The sequence below is a fragment of the Heterocephalus glaber genome, unplaced genomic scaffold (assembly GCF_053883595.1).
Source record: "Heterocephalus glaber isolate CG9 unplaced genomic scaffold, H.glaber_assembly_v1.0 deba00001498, whole genome shotgun sequence".
Taxonomy (NCBI): Eukaryota; Metazoa; Chordata; class Mammalia; order Rodentia; family Bathyergidae; genus Heterocephalus; species Heterocephalus glaber.
In genome coordinates, this window is record NW_028258321.1 from 5,349,883 (window position 1) to 5,366,050 (window position 16,168).

The 16,168-nt window shown below is 41.2% G+C and overlaps 1 protein-coding gene across 20 annotated transcripts in view; it reads left to right on the forward strand.

Moving 5' to 3' along the window:
* Window positions 1–16,168, forward strand: part of Nt5c2 (5'-nucleotidase, cytosolic II) — a 95,953-nt gene that overhangs the window by 2,091 nt on the left and 77,694 nt on the right. For 2 of the 20 annotated variants that reach the window (XM_087185861.1, XM_087185871.1), the window contains exons 1-3: window positions 49–85; window positions 2,784–2,866; window positions 7,926–8,025. The exons of 2 other annotated variants lie outside the window; for them this stretch is intronic. The gene's annotated coding sequence lies outside the window, so the exon portion shown is untranslated. Of the gene's footprint in view, window positions 1–48; window positions 86–320; window positions 446–2,783; window positions 2,867–4,811; window positions 4,852–7,925; window positions 8,026–16,168 lie in introns of those variants that run through there. 16 more of the 20 variants (XM_013066097.3, XM_004866470.4, XM_013066098.3 and 13 more) reach the window with 14 other exon arrangements.

A 16,168-nucleotide genomic window follows, 5' to 3' on the forward strand; every position in this document is an offset into this window, starting at 1 on the left:
GGGGCGTGGCGTGGCGGCACGGCGGGCGCGCGCCCGGGCCGCTGCGGCAGTTGGGCGCTGGGATTGCGGCCGAGCGGTGGGACGGGTGAGTGCGGCAGGGCGGGCTGCCGGGCGTGAGGGGTGATGGGGCGAGGGAGGGCGAGGGAGGGCGGGTCGGCGGCCCAGCTCGCGGCTCTGACAGCGGCGCATCCGGCCTCGTCCCCGCCGCGCCCGCCTGTGGACCCCGCGCGACCCAGCCCCGGCCTCGGCGCCGCGGCAACGCCCCCGGCCCGCGTCACGCTCGCGCCATTGTTTCCCGGCGGGGCCGGGGGCCGCCCCCCAGCCGACACACGGAGTGCGGCGCTGCTGGCGAGTTCCGGCCGCCCGTCCTCAGGACGCCCCCGTCACTCGCCGGGCGGGCCCGCAGGCGGCGCGAGACGTCTGAGCGGAGTTGGGGCCAGAGCGGGTGAGCAGAGCTCGGGGTCCGAGGTGTTTCCCGCCGTCACCTCGGCGGGTCGTGTGACTGCTGTGCCCCGAAGTGCTGCGTCTCCTTTACGAGACTGTTTGCTCTGGCCGCGCGCCGCGGGGCACCGGCGGATCCCTCCTGCCTGTTCCAGAATGTCTGTAGACTGATAATTTTTGCCTCTTAAGGCAACGAGTGCGGACCCTCCTGACTGCAGTGTGAAGGGGAGGGTAGTGAAACAGTGCCGTTTGCTGTGAGTGTATTGAAGATTTCAGGTCTTTCAAATGGAACCTTTCAACAGTGGTTAGAGTTTACCCCCATGAAGACATCCAGGCCCGAAAAGGTTAAGTTAAAAGACATAACGGGGCCAGGCATGATGGCACGCCTATATTCCCCGCACTTGGGAGGCTGAGGCAGGAGGATCGTGGCCAGCCTGGGATACATAGTGAATTGAAGGCCAGCCTGAACTTTGTATGGAGACCTTGTCTCAAAAAAAACAAGCCATACCAAACCAAAAAAACCCAATAGCAAACAAAAACAAAACAAAAAGACAACCAGTTACTAATTAAAGTCAGAACTGCACATGCTGGGTTGGCATTAGCACACATACTATCTCTGAAGTGCATTTCCCCTGCCATGTACATCTCTATTTCAGCTGTACAGATACATTGCTGTGTTACTCTCATTAGCACAGAATTTAGGTTTTAGAGCTTTTAACCAGCTGATCTATCAGGTAAGAGGACCTCTGGAGGGGATGCACCTCTGTAATCTACCACTTTGAGAGGCTGAGGTAGGACGATCGGAAGTTTGATCCTTGCCGGAGCGATTTAGCGATACGTGGAGGCCCTGTCTCAGAATAAAAATGCTAGGAATGCGGCTCAGTGTGAAGGCCTCCGGTTCAGTCCCTCGTACTGGAAAAAAAAGTGGAGGTGGTAGGGAGAACTAAGATGTTTTGCAAGGTTCCATTCAGTTCTGAGATCTGATGCCATTGCATGAAAAAGACTCCAGAAGCTTGTACGATTTATATATTTACTTATATATTCACCCCCAGGCTTAGACATCCAGTCTTCCTGAAGCCAAATAACAGTGGGAGGATGTTCATCAGTGTCTCTGGCCCGTTTCTATTGTTTCATGGGAAAGAAAGGAGTACATGAAATGCATTTTTGAAAAGTTCTTTTATTGCTCCACCCTGTCACCAAAAAGCATAATTAGTTAAAAATTACTTTATCTTGTTATATATTATATGCCTTTAAAGTTTTTATATAAACATGAGCTTTGGTTTAATGATAACTGCTGTGTACATATTATTTTGAATATTAGACTTAGTTTCTGGGCTGTGTGTGTGTGTGTGTGTGTGTGTGTGAATTCCTGTAATTTTCATTCATAGATACTTTGTAAGCATGGTTTCTTTTTCTTTTTTTTTTTTTTTTTGGTACCAGGGATCAAACTCAGGTCCTTGCGCTTTAGAGGCAGGCAGCAGAACCATTGAGCTAAATCCCCAGCTTCATAGATGCTTTGTAACATGACTGTATGCACAGAAGTCAGTGCCTGGCACACAGTCTTTCAGTAAATTTTTGCTGAATGAATGTGGTATTTTGAGCTTTTAAGACAGTATCCACTAGCATAAAATGTTAAATAGAAAAAAATAAGCATGTGTCAGGTGACAGACAAGCAGTCAGGACAGTCAGTATGTCAGTCAGGAGAGAGCAGTGTATGTCTCAGGGCTTGGATTTTGTGGTCTGAGTTTGAGACCTGTCTTACTGCTTACCACGCATGCAGCTTTGGAGAACTTAATCTTGGAGAGCCTCGCTCAGTTTCTCTCACCTTAAAAAGGGGGAAAATCGGGCCAGGGATTTAGCACAGTGGTTGGACCGCCTGCCTCGAAAGTGTAAGGACTGGAGTTCAATCCCCGGTACCAAAAAAAAAGGGGGGTGGGAAATAGAACACATTTTACAAGATTGTGTTTATTAAATAGAACAGTTCCAGTGATGAGATACTGACTCCTTCAGTTCTCTATAAATGTCAGATATTACTATTTTTGCTTTTTTTTTAACTATTTTTGCTTTTAAGTGGCAAGATTGTAGGTTAGTGGGGTCAGGGAAAACAAAGTGACAGTTGAGGCTAGGGAATAAAAGCTAATACGGTATACAGAGGGTGTAGTGGATAGATCGCTCTTACTAAAACAAGGGGTTTGATAGAACAGTGGTCTGAAAGATAGCTGGAAAGAGAAGTTTTGGTAAGCTGTTTACAAGATAGGCAATTTGGACCCTTATAGATAGAGCAGAATGAATGAAGTAAGAACTATTTAGTTTGGGTTTTCTTCTTGGTTTGGTTTTTTTAGGTTCAGACCTGAAGAAGTTACTTGTCGGAAGGAAGTTAGTAGCAAATTGTCATGGAGTGCTAAAGTTCTTGTCACTTGACCCAGTAAGTCTTTTATTTTTTATGTTTTGGTTTATTGAGACAGGGTCTCACATAGTTCAGGCTGGCCTTGAACTCACAATGGTATGTAGCCCAGAGTAGCCTCAAACTCGTGGGATTCTGCCTCAGCCTCCCAAGAACTGGGATCACAAGTGTGAGCCATCGCACTTGACTGACTCAGTAAATCTTACGTAATTTTTTTAACTGATTGATTGTATCTTTAATAACGTGGCCAAAATTTGCAGTAGCTATGGAAAATCATTTAGCAACAAACCAATAAATAGCGAAACTGTCATCAAGGCAGCAAACATAATCCCATTTTTAAGACAAAATATAGAGACACAAAGATTAAATTGACTTGGTGAATGTTGAACTATTTTATCTTACCTTCTGTGTGTCTTTTGGTGGGAAGCATTATCAAAAGTCAGACCAAAGAGCCTCCCCTGCAGGTTCTGCTTGGAAAGAGAAAACTGAAATCTGGTACCTGAAATTTAGTGTCTTAAAAAAAATAGTCAAATTGTTAGGTGACATCCTTCTATTTTTCTTTTTCTTTTTCTTTTTCTTTCTTTTTTTTTTTTTTTGGTACTGGGGATTGAACTTAGTACCTTGCACTTGCAAGGCAGGCAGTGGAACCACTAAGCTAAATCCCTGGCCCCTTTTTCTTTTTTTAAATACTTTTTTCTTTAAAAAAAATTATTTATTTATTTATTTTTGGTAGTAGCGATCGTACTCAGGACCTTGCACTTGGAAGGCAGGTGTGGCACCACTGAGCTAAATCCCTGGCCCAAAATTTTTTCTTTTGTTCTTTTAAAATTTCTCTGATCTTTCTCTCTTTTTTTTTTAAAATGGTGTATGTATATATATATGTGTGTGTGTATATATGAAAGCTCCTTGGTTTCATTTAATGGATTTCTTTAATGTTTTAATTTAAAATTTTCTTTAATATGAAATATTTCAAACATACAGAAAATAATATAGTGTCCATTTAGTATATATACCACCCACCTCCTTTATCAGATCTTAAGACCATCATATTTATATTTTTAAAAACTATTTTTCAGTTGTGTGGTCTCTTATAAACATTAAAGATACAGTGGAAGCCATTATGAATCCTATTCCTCTTCTTACCTAGTACTTCCTTCCCACTGTCATCAATTAGGCAGTTATTCGATTACATTTACATACTTTTATTATGTATCCATAAAAGTACATACATTTACTTAATATACATGTTTTTCATATATTTTATACTATATATATATATATATATATATATATATATATATATCTTGTTTTGTTGTTCAGTTTAAAAGAATTTCTCCTCTTTTTGTTGTGCTGGGGATTGAGCCCAGCGTGTTAAGCGGACAGTGGGACTGCTGAACTATACCCCTGTCCCCTGCTCAACTTTTTTGCCTTGGTACTGGGATTGAATCTAGGGCCTGGCACATGCTAGGCAAGTACTTTACCACTGAGCTACAATCCTCACCCTTTTTTGTTTTGCAACATGATCTTGCTGAGGCCACACTGGCCTCAGTCTTTTTGTTTGGCCTCAAATGATCTTGTCTCAGCTTCCTGAGCAGCTGAGATTACAGGTGTGTGAAGCCATGCCTGGCTTCAACATTTTTTTTTTTTTTTGGTATCGGGGATTGAACTCAGGACCTTGCCCTTTCGAGGCAGGTGTGGTGCCACTGAGCTAAATCTCCGGCCCCATTGATTTTGTGATATGTCTCCCTGTTGTTGTATCATTTATTCATATCAACTCCTCTGTTGTATTTCATTATATGAATAAACTACTGTTTATGGACAGGTGTTTCTGACTTTTATATTATCAATACAGTGATAAACATTCTTGCTTATGTGAAAAATTTGAAGCCTAGGGATTTTTAGGTTGTAGGGTATAAGCATCTTGAACCATTTTATACCTTTCCTTTTTTTTTTTTTTTTTTTGCAGTAGTGGGGATCGAACTCAAGACCTTGAGCTTGTGAGTCAGGTGCGGCACCACTGAGCTAAATCCCCGGCCCTTCAACCATGTTAGATAGTGTCAAATTATTTTCAAAAACACCAAATACAAAATACCCACCAGTAGGTTGTGATAGAATCCTTTTTGCCATGTTTTTACTATCGGTTGGGGTTTTTTTTTACATCCACTTATTGTAGATTTAGGTTTCTTTTTCTGTAAATTGCTTACTTATATAATACTTCATTTTTTTTTTTTTTGGCTTGGTTGTCCCCCCTCTTGCCATTGGTTTGTAGCTGTCTTCACGTATTAGGTTTGTAGCTATCTTCACATATTAATCGTTTCAGTTAAGGTGTTGCAAATATCTCCTCTGTGAGCTGTTTTTCTCCTTTGGTGTTACTAGGGATTGAACCCAGACAACCTTTACCACTGAGCTACATCCCTAGCTCTTTTGATTTTTGTTTGTTTTTGTTTTGAGACAAGGCCTCACTAAATTGCCCAAGCTGGCCTGAAACTTGCAGTCCTTCCACTTCAGTCTCTAAGTAGCTGGGACCATAGGTGTGTGCCCTCGCTCTCAGCTTCCAGTCCAGAATTTAGTTAGGAACCATGAGTTACATTTAGTTGCTATAGCCTGGTTGGTTTTTGTTTTTTGCAGTGTTGGGGATAAAACCCAGGGCCTCACAGTGGGCAGGTGCTCTACCATTAGGCTGTATTCCCATCCCTTTTTATTTGTTTATTTTGAGACAGGGCCTTGGTAAATTGCTGAGGCTGTCCCTGAACTTGCAGTCCCTTTGCCTCAGCCCCGTGAGTAGCATGACAGGCATTTGCCCTTGCACCCAGCTTTTATTTTAAGGAATATTTAGGAATCATTACTAAAGGTGCAAAGTGTTATATATGGGCTGAACGTAAAAATTGTGATTTTTTTGAAAAAACTCAGTTAATCATAGCAATAGTTTGAAGATGTAACTCAATCATTTTTTGGTTTGTGTCTATGTACATACTCTCCTGCTGCTCTTTTGTGAAGAGCAAGTACGTTATCATTGAAGCTTGGACATCATCACCGGTTTGCACGGATCCCTGGCTGCGCGTGTCAGCTGGAAAGCAGAGTGGGGTGTGAGCCTGCTGTAACATCGCTGTTGTCCACCCTCTGCTCAGTCCTCTAAAGGGGAGGCCCTTGAAGAAGTGAAATTGCTCTTCGGCTGTGTCCTCAACAGCAGTCAGATGGTTGTCTCAGTGGGGCGGGGGTGGGGTGGTTGCATTGATGGGACCTGTAAGTAGGGAAAAGACAGGACGAAGGCCTCAATGAGCTTTATTAAATTAATAGAAAATCTTTCTCAAGCAGCTTCTCACCTGCAGCTTGATTTGAGCAATTAGTAAGACAAGGCAAAGAAGCCAGGCCTGGGAGGTTCTCAGATAGTATGATTAACATAAGAATCATAAACTTCCCCTTTACTTAATCCTTAAACCTAAACTGCCTTTCCCTGTGGCCCTCACCCATAATTTTACCCACCACAAAAGGACAGGGAAAGTCCTGGTCTTCAGAAATCCAAGGTTAGGGTGAAAGACTGCCAGGGAGTCAGTCAAACATGGGCCAAAGATCTCTCTTCTCTTTTCCCCGCCTTGAAATAAGTGGTCTTTTATTTAAAAAAAAAAAAAAAAGGAGGTCCTGTGGTATGGCTCCTATACATGTAACCAACCAGCTGAGGCTAATGAGAGTTTGTGTAGAAATCATGAATTGGCAAAATGTAGGTCTTTTAGTGTCGATAGCCCTGAGGTTTAAATTCCAATCACTATGAGCTTTTAGGTTGTGGCTCTTCTCATCTCTAGGAGGCAGCAGCTATGGCAGGCCTTGGGAGCAGCTCCTGGCAATGCTCAGTTGCTCTCTTGTTTTCTGCTGCTCTCCTCAGTGTTACCAACTGAATGCTGGCTGCTTTTGATACCAGTGACCTTTGGTGTTACCACCTTTACTGTGCCTGGTCAGCCTGCTCCACTTGAGGTAGAAATTATGACTAGGCGAGAATACAACATCCAGAAGGAGGCTCTGTAGGAATTACGCTACAGTATAAGGGAGAAGAATACACAGATGAAATCTGCTAATCTAGGGAAAGGTGGCGTCCTGCATGTGCAGTGTCAGGCTGATCACGAGTGGGAGAGGGCGCTTGTGGATCTAACTGAAGAGGGCTGCAGAGGGGCAGAGTCTTCCAGAGGCCTCAGAGCAGAGTCAGACAGGATAGGTTTGCGTCTCGAGCTTGCTGCAGCTCAAACCAGTATCTCCTGGAGCAGCTGTGGAGCCTCCGAAGTAGCTGGCTGGCTGCAAGGTGTTTGGGCCAGTCATGGAAAAAGAATAACAAAAAGCAACTTGGGGGACATCAGTCCTTTCTTTCTTATCTCAGTATAATTTCTCAACATTCAGAAGCAACCTTAAGGTGCTGATGTAGGGTAAACATCGCATCATATGTAGTATGGCAGATGTAATAGAGTTCTAGTAGTAGTAGTAGAGTGTCCAGAAGAACATAACAAAATGTAGTTCTTTTTTTTTTGGTAACTGGGATTGAAGGAACTCAGGTCTTTATGCTTGCGAGACAGGTGGCAGAATCATTGAGCTAAATCCGTGCCCCCCCCCCCCCGCCCTTGCCTTTTTTGGGTGTGATTTCAAGACTTCAGGAACAGATGAAATAAATTTGTATTTTTTAGTTATAGTTTCAGACTTTAGATAAAGAGCATGTTGTTGCTTGAAGAAAAAATAACAGCTTGCCGAGGCAACAGGTACTGCAGTTCTCTCTTAAGAGAACCTTTGTTATTTTCCATTAGAGAACAAAGAACCTTTTGTTCCAAGGCCTGATGTTGCAAGGTTGGCAAAGCATTATTAATCAAGCGTTTGTGAACCAAGAGTGAGAATTCAAAGCTCTATTACAGCATTCAAAGAACTTTGTGCCATATTCTTGTATTTTTAGGCTTACATGAAGTTAGCTTCTGAGTAGCAAAGATCTCAAAATGTAGAAGTTTAGTGGTTCATTTATTTCTTCCTATGTATTAAATCCACTGTACAATATTCTTGGGTTAGAGCAGCAAATAAAACTGTCACCCTCATGGTGCTTATGTTTTAGAGAGAGGACAAACCGAATACAAACTGCCAAAATATATGTGGAGCTGTTACTTGGAAAAAAGAAAAATAAAGCAGGATATATGAGTGATACATGGTAGTAGGTAAGTGTGGTTTTATTAATTGGAATGTATTAGCCATCACTTGGGTGTGCAAGCTATGAGTATTGGCTTTTGAAAGAATGTTTAGTGCCATTTGGGGCAAATGATATAAAGAACTCTGAAAATAATGAAATGAAAAAAATGGGCAAAAGCTCTGACAAAGTATTTAAAAGGTGAGAAGTAATGAAACATTTAACACAATTTAAATACAACATAGGTTTTAGGGATCTTCTGGAAAAAAATGGCATTTCTTCATCTTAAAATATCTTATATGTGTATTTACTTCATGTGTTACCTTTTTTTTTTGAGACAGTGTCTCATAAAGTACTTCAGGCTGGGTTTGAACTCACTATGTAGCCCAGGCTAGCCTTGAACTCCCGGCAATCCTCCTGCCTCAGCCTCCCTTGTGCTGGGATTGCAGGCGTGCACCACCACACCCGATTTCCACCTGAGCTAAATCCCCAGCTTCCAGGTGTTACTTTTGTGATTAGAAGGAAAAAAAGTTACAAAAAAATACTTTTAAAACTATAGTTTAAACTGGGTGTGTGGTGGCTCATGCCTGTAATCCCAGGACTCAGGAGGCTGAGGCAGGTGGATCACTGTGAATTGAAGGCCAGCCTGTACCACATAGTGAGTTCAAGGCTAGCCTGAACTAGGTAGTGAAACCATGTCTTGAAAAACAAAACAAAACAAATCAAAAAACCCTATAGTTTAGAGTTGGACCGGGTAGTACACATGTAGTTCCAGCTACTGGCCAGGCTATGAGAGACTGAGGCAGGAGGATCATTTGAACCCAGGAGTTTGAGGCCAGGGTGGACAACACAGCAAGGCCTGATCTCAAAAAATAAGAGCTATGGTTTATGTCAAAGTATTGTTCTTTGTGTTATAGGTGGCACTATTAACTAGATATGAGAATTTAGTTTTTTATCAGTATTGGTAAGCTGAAGTAAACTTGCATCTGACTTTCTTGTTTTTAGGGGAATGTGTTTGTAAGTTGGTTTATGGCCGTGTTACAGAGGAGATCTTTAACTGTAGTATAATGATAAAACCAACTGGCTAATCACTGTATTTTGTGGGTTTTATGTGCTCATCTCTCAGAGAATGGGGTTACCAAGGGCTATGTACAAAATGTAACTGCTTAGTACGAAATGAGGCTTGTAATAAAGTTAACTACCCCCCCGCCATGGGGATTGAACCCAACACTTTTCCTCTAAGCTGTATCCCTAGCCCTTTTTTGAAATTTTTAAAAATTTGAGACTGTCTTGCTGAGTTGCCCAGGCTGGGCTCCAACTTGTGATCCTTCTGCTTCTACCTCCCAAAATGCTAGGATTATAGGTGTGTACCACCATGTCCAGCAAACTACTTTTACTATCTGTAATATGCAGTAAAAGTTGTATTTATGAAGAGCAAAACACTCTTCAGGCCAGGTGTGGTGGTGCACACCTGTAATCTCAATATTTGGGAGGCTGAGGCAGGAGGATTACTGTGAGTTTGAGGCTAGCCTGGGCTACATAGCAAGGCTTTGTCTTAGAAAGAAAAAAATCCCCTCCAAAAACCCAAACACACAAACCAAACCAAACCACACTTTAAGCTGGTAAGAAAATTTGAAGAAATTCAAAATTGTTTTCCAGTATCCATCCAGTATTCCCTTACATGAGAAACCCAAAATAAAGAACAAAATAAAATAGATAATAAGAAGTAGGGAGGGCCAGGGATGTAGCTCAGTGACACTGCACCTGCCTCGTAAGCGCAGGGTCCTGAGTTTGATCCCCGGTACCAAGAAAAGTAGGGAGATGTGCGTTTCTCAGAGAGGAAGGGGATCAAGGAATGGAGGAGGGAGCAGGGAAAGAGGGGAGGGAAGGGGTCAGAAAAGGAATTGAGATTTGTGCATGGGTCAACTCCACACAAGGAATAAACATGTACGTACTACACGTAAATACTGAGAATCATGAGAAAGGATTGTAAAACGTGAAAGTTTCGGGCCAGGGATTTAGCTCAGTGGTTTCGCCGCCTGCTGCGCAAGCACAGGGACCAAGTTCGATCCCCAGTACCAAAACCAACAAACAAAAAAACTTTTTCTTTTCAAGTTGTATATTTCAAATACAAAATTTAAAAATTCGAGGTTGTAAATAGTAAATGTTAATATTTACTTCCTGTAATCACGACCCTGTTATCTATATTGACATACTTATTCCAAAGAAAAGTGAGTATTTGATTCAAACTGCTGTGTTCTGATAGGCCTGTACCGCGTCTTGTAAAGTTCTCCCTTTTTTTCAAGTGAATTACCGACAAGACCTGAAATGGACGTTTAAAATGGCACAGCCTTTGCACAGACATGCACCACACGCCGCCATTGTTATTTCATTGGCATACTTTTTCAAGGGAAATAAGATTTACTAACCATGCTCATCCTGCAGTTTCAGTTACTCTTTGCTTCCTGTTTTTAGCAGTTGCCTGGAACTGTTAGAGCAGCTGGCTTTCACTCTTTGGGGGAGGGTGATGGTAGTGGTGAAGGGAACTGTCTGTTTTGGCTGTGAAATATTTTTAAAACTTGAAACTATCTTTTTACATGCTTGACAATTAATTTCATTTGTTAACTCTTCAGGCGAGCCTACTTGGGAGGCTGGATTTTTTTTTTTACCCCCAGCTATTGGGGATTGAGCCTGGGGTCTACCACTGAGCTACCTCCTCTGCTCTTTTAATTTTTTTTTGAGACAGGGTCTAAGTTGCTTAGCCTGACCTTGAACTTTTTTTTTTTGGTACTGGAGATCAAACTGAGGACCTTGTGCTTGCAAGGCAGGCGTGGTGACACTGAGCTAAATCCCTAGCCCTTGAACTTTTTTTTTAAAGCAAAACGTTTATTGGTACATTTTAGATATACATAAAAATAAATCATAGGGATTTGCACCTGTACATGATATATCCTGTCTCTTCTTTTATTCCCACTTGCCCCTCCCCTTGTCCTCCCTTCCCTTTCCTATATACAAAAGCTTTTGTTTCCATTTTTCCTTCTATTTTCACTTTATTTTCTTGTCCCACCCTTCCTTTCCCCCTCCCTTGTTCCCCTTCCCATTTGAACATTTTCTTCCCATTTCCCAATATCTGTTATACGTTTTAGTCCTTATTTCCACTTGCAGTTTCTCACACCAGAGAAACAATGCTATTTACCTAGAAATGTCTCAGGCTTATCGTTTTTTTTTTTTTTTTTGGTACTGGGCATTGAACTCTGGTCCTTGCGCTTGTGCAGCAGGCGGTGAAATCACTGAGCTAAATCCCTGGCCCAGGCTTATCCTTCTTTATGGCAGAGTAGTTCTCCATTGTAGAAAAAATCCACATCTTGGGCCAGGGATTTAGCTCAGTGGCCCTGCACCTGCCTCACAAGTAAAAGGACCTAAGTTAGGTTCCCGGCATGGGGTGGTGGTGGAGGGAGCGCACACCCATATCTTTATCCATTTGTTGGTTGATGGACATTTGGGCTGTTTCCAAGATTTAGCTATTAAAGACTGTGCCGCTATAAACGTCGGTGTGCATATATCACTGTGGTATGATGATTTTAATTCTTTCAGGAAGATGCCAAGAAGGGGAATAGCTGGGTCAAATGGAGCCTCTAGTTTTAGTTTTTTGAGGTATCTCCACACTGATTTCCACAGTGATTGCACCAGTCCATACTCCCACTAACAGTGGAGAAGGGTTCCTTTTTCTCCACAGCCTCTCCAGGATTTGTTATTGGTTGATTTCTTGACAATAGCCATTCTTTCTGCAGTGAGATGGAATCTCAGCGTTGTTTTTCTTTTCTTTTCTTTTTTTTTTTTTTTCCATACCCGCGATTGAACTCAGGACCTTGCGCTTTCGAGATGGGTGGTGGGAACCCCTGAGCTAAATCCCCGGCCATCAGCGTTGTTTTTAACTTGCATCTCTCAGTGATCACTAATGTTGTACATTTTTCCATATATTTATTTGCTGTTTCTACTTCTTCATCTGAGAAGTGTCTATTCATTTCAGATATCCGTTTTTGGATTAGGTCTTTAAATTTGGGAGCTCTGATTTTTTTTTTGAGTCCTTTATATATTCTAGATAGTGGTCCTTTGTCTGAGGAATAGCTAGTAAAATTTTTTTCCCCACACTGGGTTGTCTTTTCACTCTTTTGGTGGTTTCTCTTGCTTTGCAAAAGCTTTTTAATAAGATGAGATCCCAGTTGTTGATTCTTTGTGATAGTTCCTGTGTGACTGAGGTTTTGTTCATAAAGTTTGCCTACACTAGTGTCTTCAAGAATTCTACCTGTTTTCCTCTAGATTAAGTGTTTCTGTTTTAATATTTAGATCTTTCATCCATATTAATTTTAGCTTAGTGCATGGTTAAAGATAATGAGTCTAGTTTCAGTCTTCGCCATGTAGAAAGCCAGTTTTTCCAGCACCATTTATTAAAGAGGGTGTCTGTCTTGCAGTGAAGGTGTTTGGCTCTTTTGTCAAAGATGAGGTGGCTGAGTGTGTCTGGAGTTGTTTCTTTCTGCATCTTCTAATCTGTTTCATTGATCCTCAGGTCTGTTTTGTTTTTTCTCTCTCCTAGCATGCTGGGTTTTTTTTTTTTGGTACTGGGGATCGAACTTGGGACCTTTTACTTGTGAGGCAGGCATATGCTGTTTTTATCACAGTAGCTTTGTAGTATAATTTCAAGTCAGAGATTGTGATGCCCCCGGCTTGCCTTTGTTGGCCAGAATTGCCTTTGCTATTCTAGGTCTCAGGCCTTGAACTTTTTTTTTGTTTGTTTGTTTTGTTACCTTTCGATTGTGCGGCAGGCACCGGGACCACTGAGCTAAATCCTGGGCCCAAGGCCTTGAACTTTTGATCCTCCTTTCTCAGCCTCTGAGTAGCTGGATTTATACAAGTGCACCACTGGACCACTGCATCTGGCTCAGGTTGGATATTTTGTCCTGAAACAAAGAATTATTCTAACTGTGCCACCACTGTACAGAAGGAGCCAAATTTTGAGCTTTTTATTCAGTAATAGTCAATGCTGTACCTTACAAAAAATATTATTAAAGCTAATAAATGAATAATGGTATATTACTGTGTATCTGTCTCTATTGGCCAGATGATAAAAGAATCATTTTAACAATTCTCTCCCTGTGAAATATAGTAGACTTTTTTTTTATCTGGGGAGAAGTGAGATACATCCCAAGACCTTGGATATCTGTATCTGAAACTGAGATAATATCAAAGTCTGTAGGGATTTAGCTCAATGATTACCCCGCCTACCTCACAAGCAGAAGGTCCCAAGTTCGATCCCCGGTACCAAAAAGAAGTCTGTATATACTACATTTTTCTTACATATACATATACATATGTGAATTTAATGCCATTTTTTAAAAAAATGCGGTGCTAGAAATTAAACTTAGGGCTTTGCACATTTAAGCACGCACTGTTCCCCTGAGCTACATCCCTAGCTGGCCAGCTACACACCCTTATCACCCTCTGTGCTGTTATCTTTTCAGTTTGAGGTGCATCAGTGAAACTAGCATAGATTTCTTTTTTCTTCATAATTTAGACAGATTTGTTCTCACTGTAGATCTTTTTTTTTTTCTCACTGTAGATCTTAATAACTTTAGCATAGGATTTTTTTCTTATTAAATCAAGAATTTTCACCTTTCCATTTAAATGAAGCACTTTAAAGCTTTTCTTTGCATATCTGAATTGCTACCAGCATCACTACTCTTGTGCTTTGGGGCTGTTATTGTAAAATAGGGGTTAGTTGAACACAGACACTGTGCTACTGTGACAATAGATTGGATAACCAAGGAGGCTGCTGAAGGGCTAAGAGGCAGGTAGAAAATATAGTGTTGGATATTCTGGACAAAGGAATGGTTTCCATCCACAGTGGGATGGAGTGGGATGTGATTTCATTATGCTACTTACAGTGCCTTGAAATTTAACATTTATGAATTGTTCTTGAAATTTTTCATTTAATTTTTTGGACTATGTTGGCTGTGAGTAACTCAAACCAAGGAAAACAAAAGCACAGATAAGAAGAAATTACTTTAAAGCATCAGATAGCCAGGAATAGTGGTGCATGCCTGTAATCCCAGCACTCGGGAGGCTGAGGCAGGAGGATTGCCTTGGGGTACATTGTGAATTCAAGGCCACCCTGAACTACGCAGTGAGACCCTGTCTCAGCCTCTCCCCAAAAAAGGATTAGATAGGCTGATTTGGGTCGTTCTGTGGATAGAGTTCAAAAGTCTCACAAAGTAATATTAAGGAAAACTATCATGAATTATTGAAGGTGATTTAAGACAGTCTGACCCATGTATCTTCTGTAGACTTCATAGACTTTATGGTAGATTTTCTCTCATATTAATGATATTATGGTTATTTTATCATTTGTTTCTAGTTGTAGTTGAATAAAGTTCTGTGACTTTTGTTGAGACTCTGTAACTTGAATTTTGTTTTGTTTTGGTACCAGGGATTGAACTCAGGACCTTGCGCTTGCAAGGCAGGTGCAGCGCCAGTGAGCTGAATCCACGGCCTGTAACTTGAGTTTTTTGGTTGTTTTTTTTTTTTTTGGTACCAGGGATCAAACTCAGGTCATTGCACTTGCAGGGCAGGCGGCAGAACCACTGAGCTACTAAGTCCCTGGCCCCTGTAACTTGAGTTTTTAAAATAAAATGTTTTTGGTTTAGTTCATCAGTGGCTCAATTAAGTACTTTGAAATTTTTGTATAAATAACTTATGCAAAATAATAGCCTCTGACTCTTTTTACGTTTTTAATTTTGAGACAGAATCTTGCTAAGTTGGCCAGGCTGGCCTTGAGTTTGCAGTTCTCCTGTCTCATCCTCTCAGTTCTGGATGTGGCCACCATGCCTGGCTCACACTTTGCCTTTTGATGGGAAATTATGATCTATTAACATTTAAAGTAATTACAGAAAAAGGAGGGCATACTCTTTGCATTTTGTTGTTTCTTGTATGCCTGTATCTTTTGACCCTCATTTTTTCCGTTACTGCCTTTTGGGGTGCTGGGGAGTGACTCTTGCGTTCTAGGTGAGCACTCTATGACTGAGTTGTACTTACAGCCTTAGGGAACTATTTTGATCCCCTTCTCATCCACAAGTTTTGATGAACTATTGTGTCTTGAATTTGATCCACTTCAAAATAATTTAAATTTTTCCTTTGATTTCCTCGTTGACTCTTGAGTTATATAGAAGTCAGTTATTTAGTTTTCAAATATTTGGGTATTTTCGACATATCTTTCTGTTATTCTAATCTAATTCAGTTGATAACAGTGAGCATCAATGAGCATACTTTGTAAGATTGGTGCTACTCATCTTTCTGTTATTGTGACAGAATAACTAAGACAAACCACTAAAAGGAGGAAAGATTTATTTTGATTTATCTTGATTTTCAGAGATTTCAATCCATGATCCACAGCTCCATTACTTTGGGCTTGAGGCAAGGCAGAACTTCCTGGTGGTTGGAGGCCAAGAGAGGGGAGGGGAAGAGGCCTTGGGCAAGATATACCCCGTTCAGGACCAATGAGCTACTGCTTCCAACTAGCCCTACCCAATAAGCCATTCAATTAGGAGGCCATCAATGGATTAATCCATTGATGAGACCTCAGAGTCCAGTCAGTTTCCCAAAACCCCACCCCTGAATATTGCTTCATTAGGAATCAAACCTTCAACATGTGAGCCCTTGAGGGACATCTAGACCCAAACTATAACAAGTAGATTGCTTTTGATTTTTTTTTTTTTTGCTTTTGAAATTTTTGAGACATGTTTCATGGGCTAGAACATGATCTATTTTGGTAAATATTCTTTGTGCATGTGAAAAGAATGTAAATTCTATAGTTTTGAGTGGACTATTCTATAAATGTCGGTTGGTCAAGTTGGTTAAGGGTGTTGATGAAGTCTTCTCTCTTTTTTTTTTTTTTTGGTGCCGGGGATCAAACTTGGTCCTTGCACTTGTGCAGCAGGCAGCGAAACCACTGAGCTAAATCCCCGGCCCTTCTCTATCTTTAACTGTTATTCTGTCTCCTGTTCCTGAGTTATTGAGAGATTACTGAGGTCTACAGCTAAAATCATGGATTTGTCTCTTGAAGTTCTCTCAGTTTTTGCTTTGTGTGTTTTAAAGTTCCTTTTTTTTTTTTAAAGCTCTTT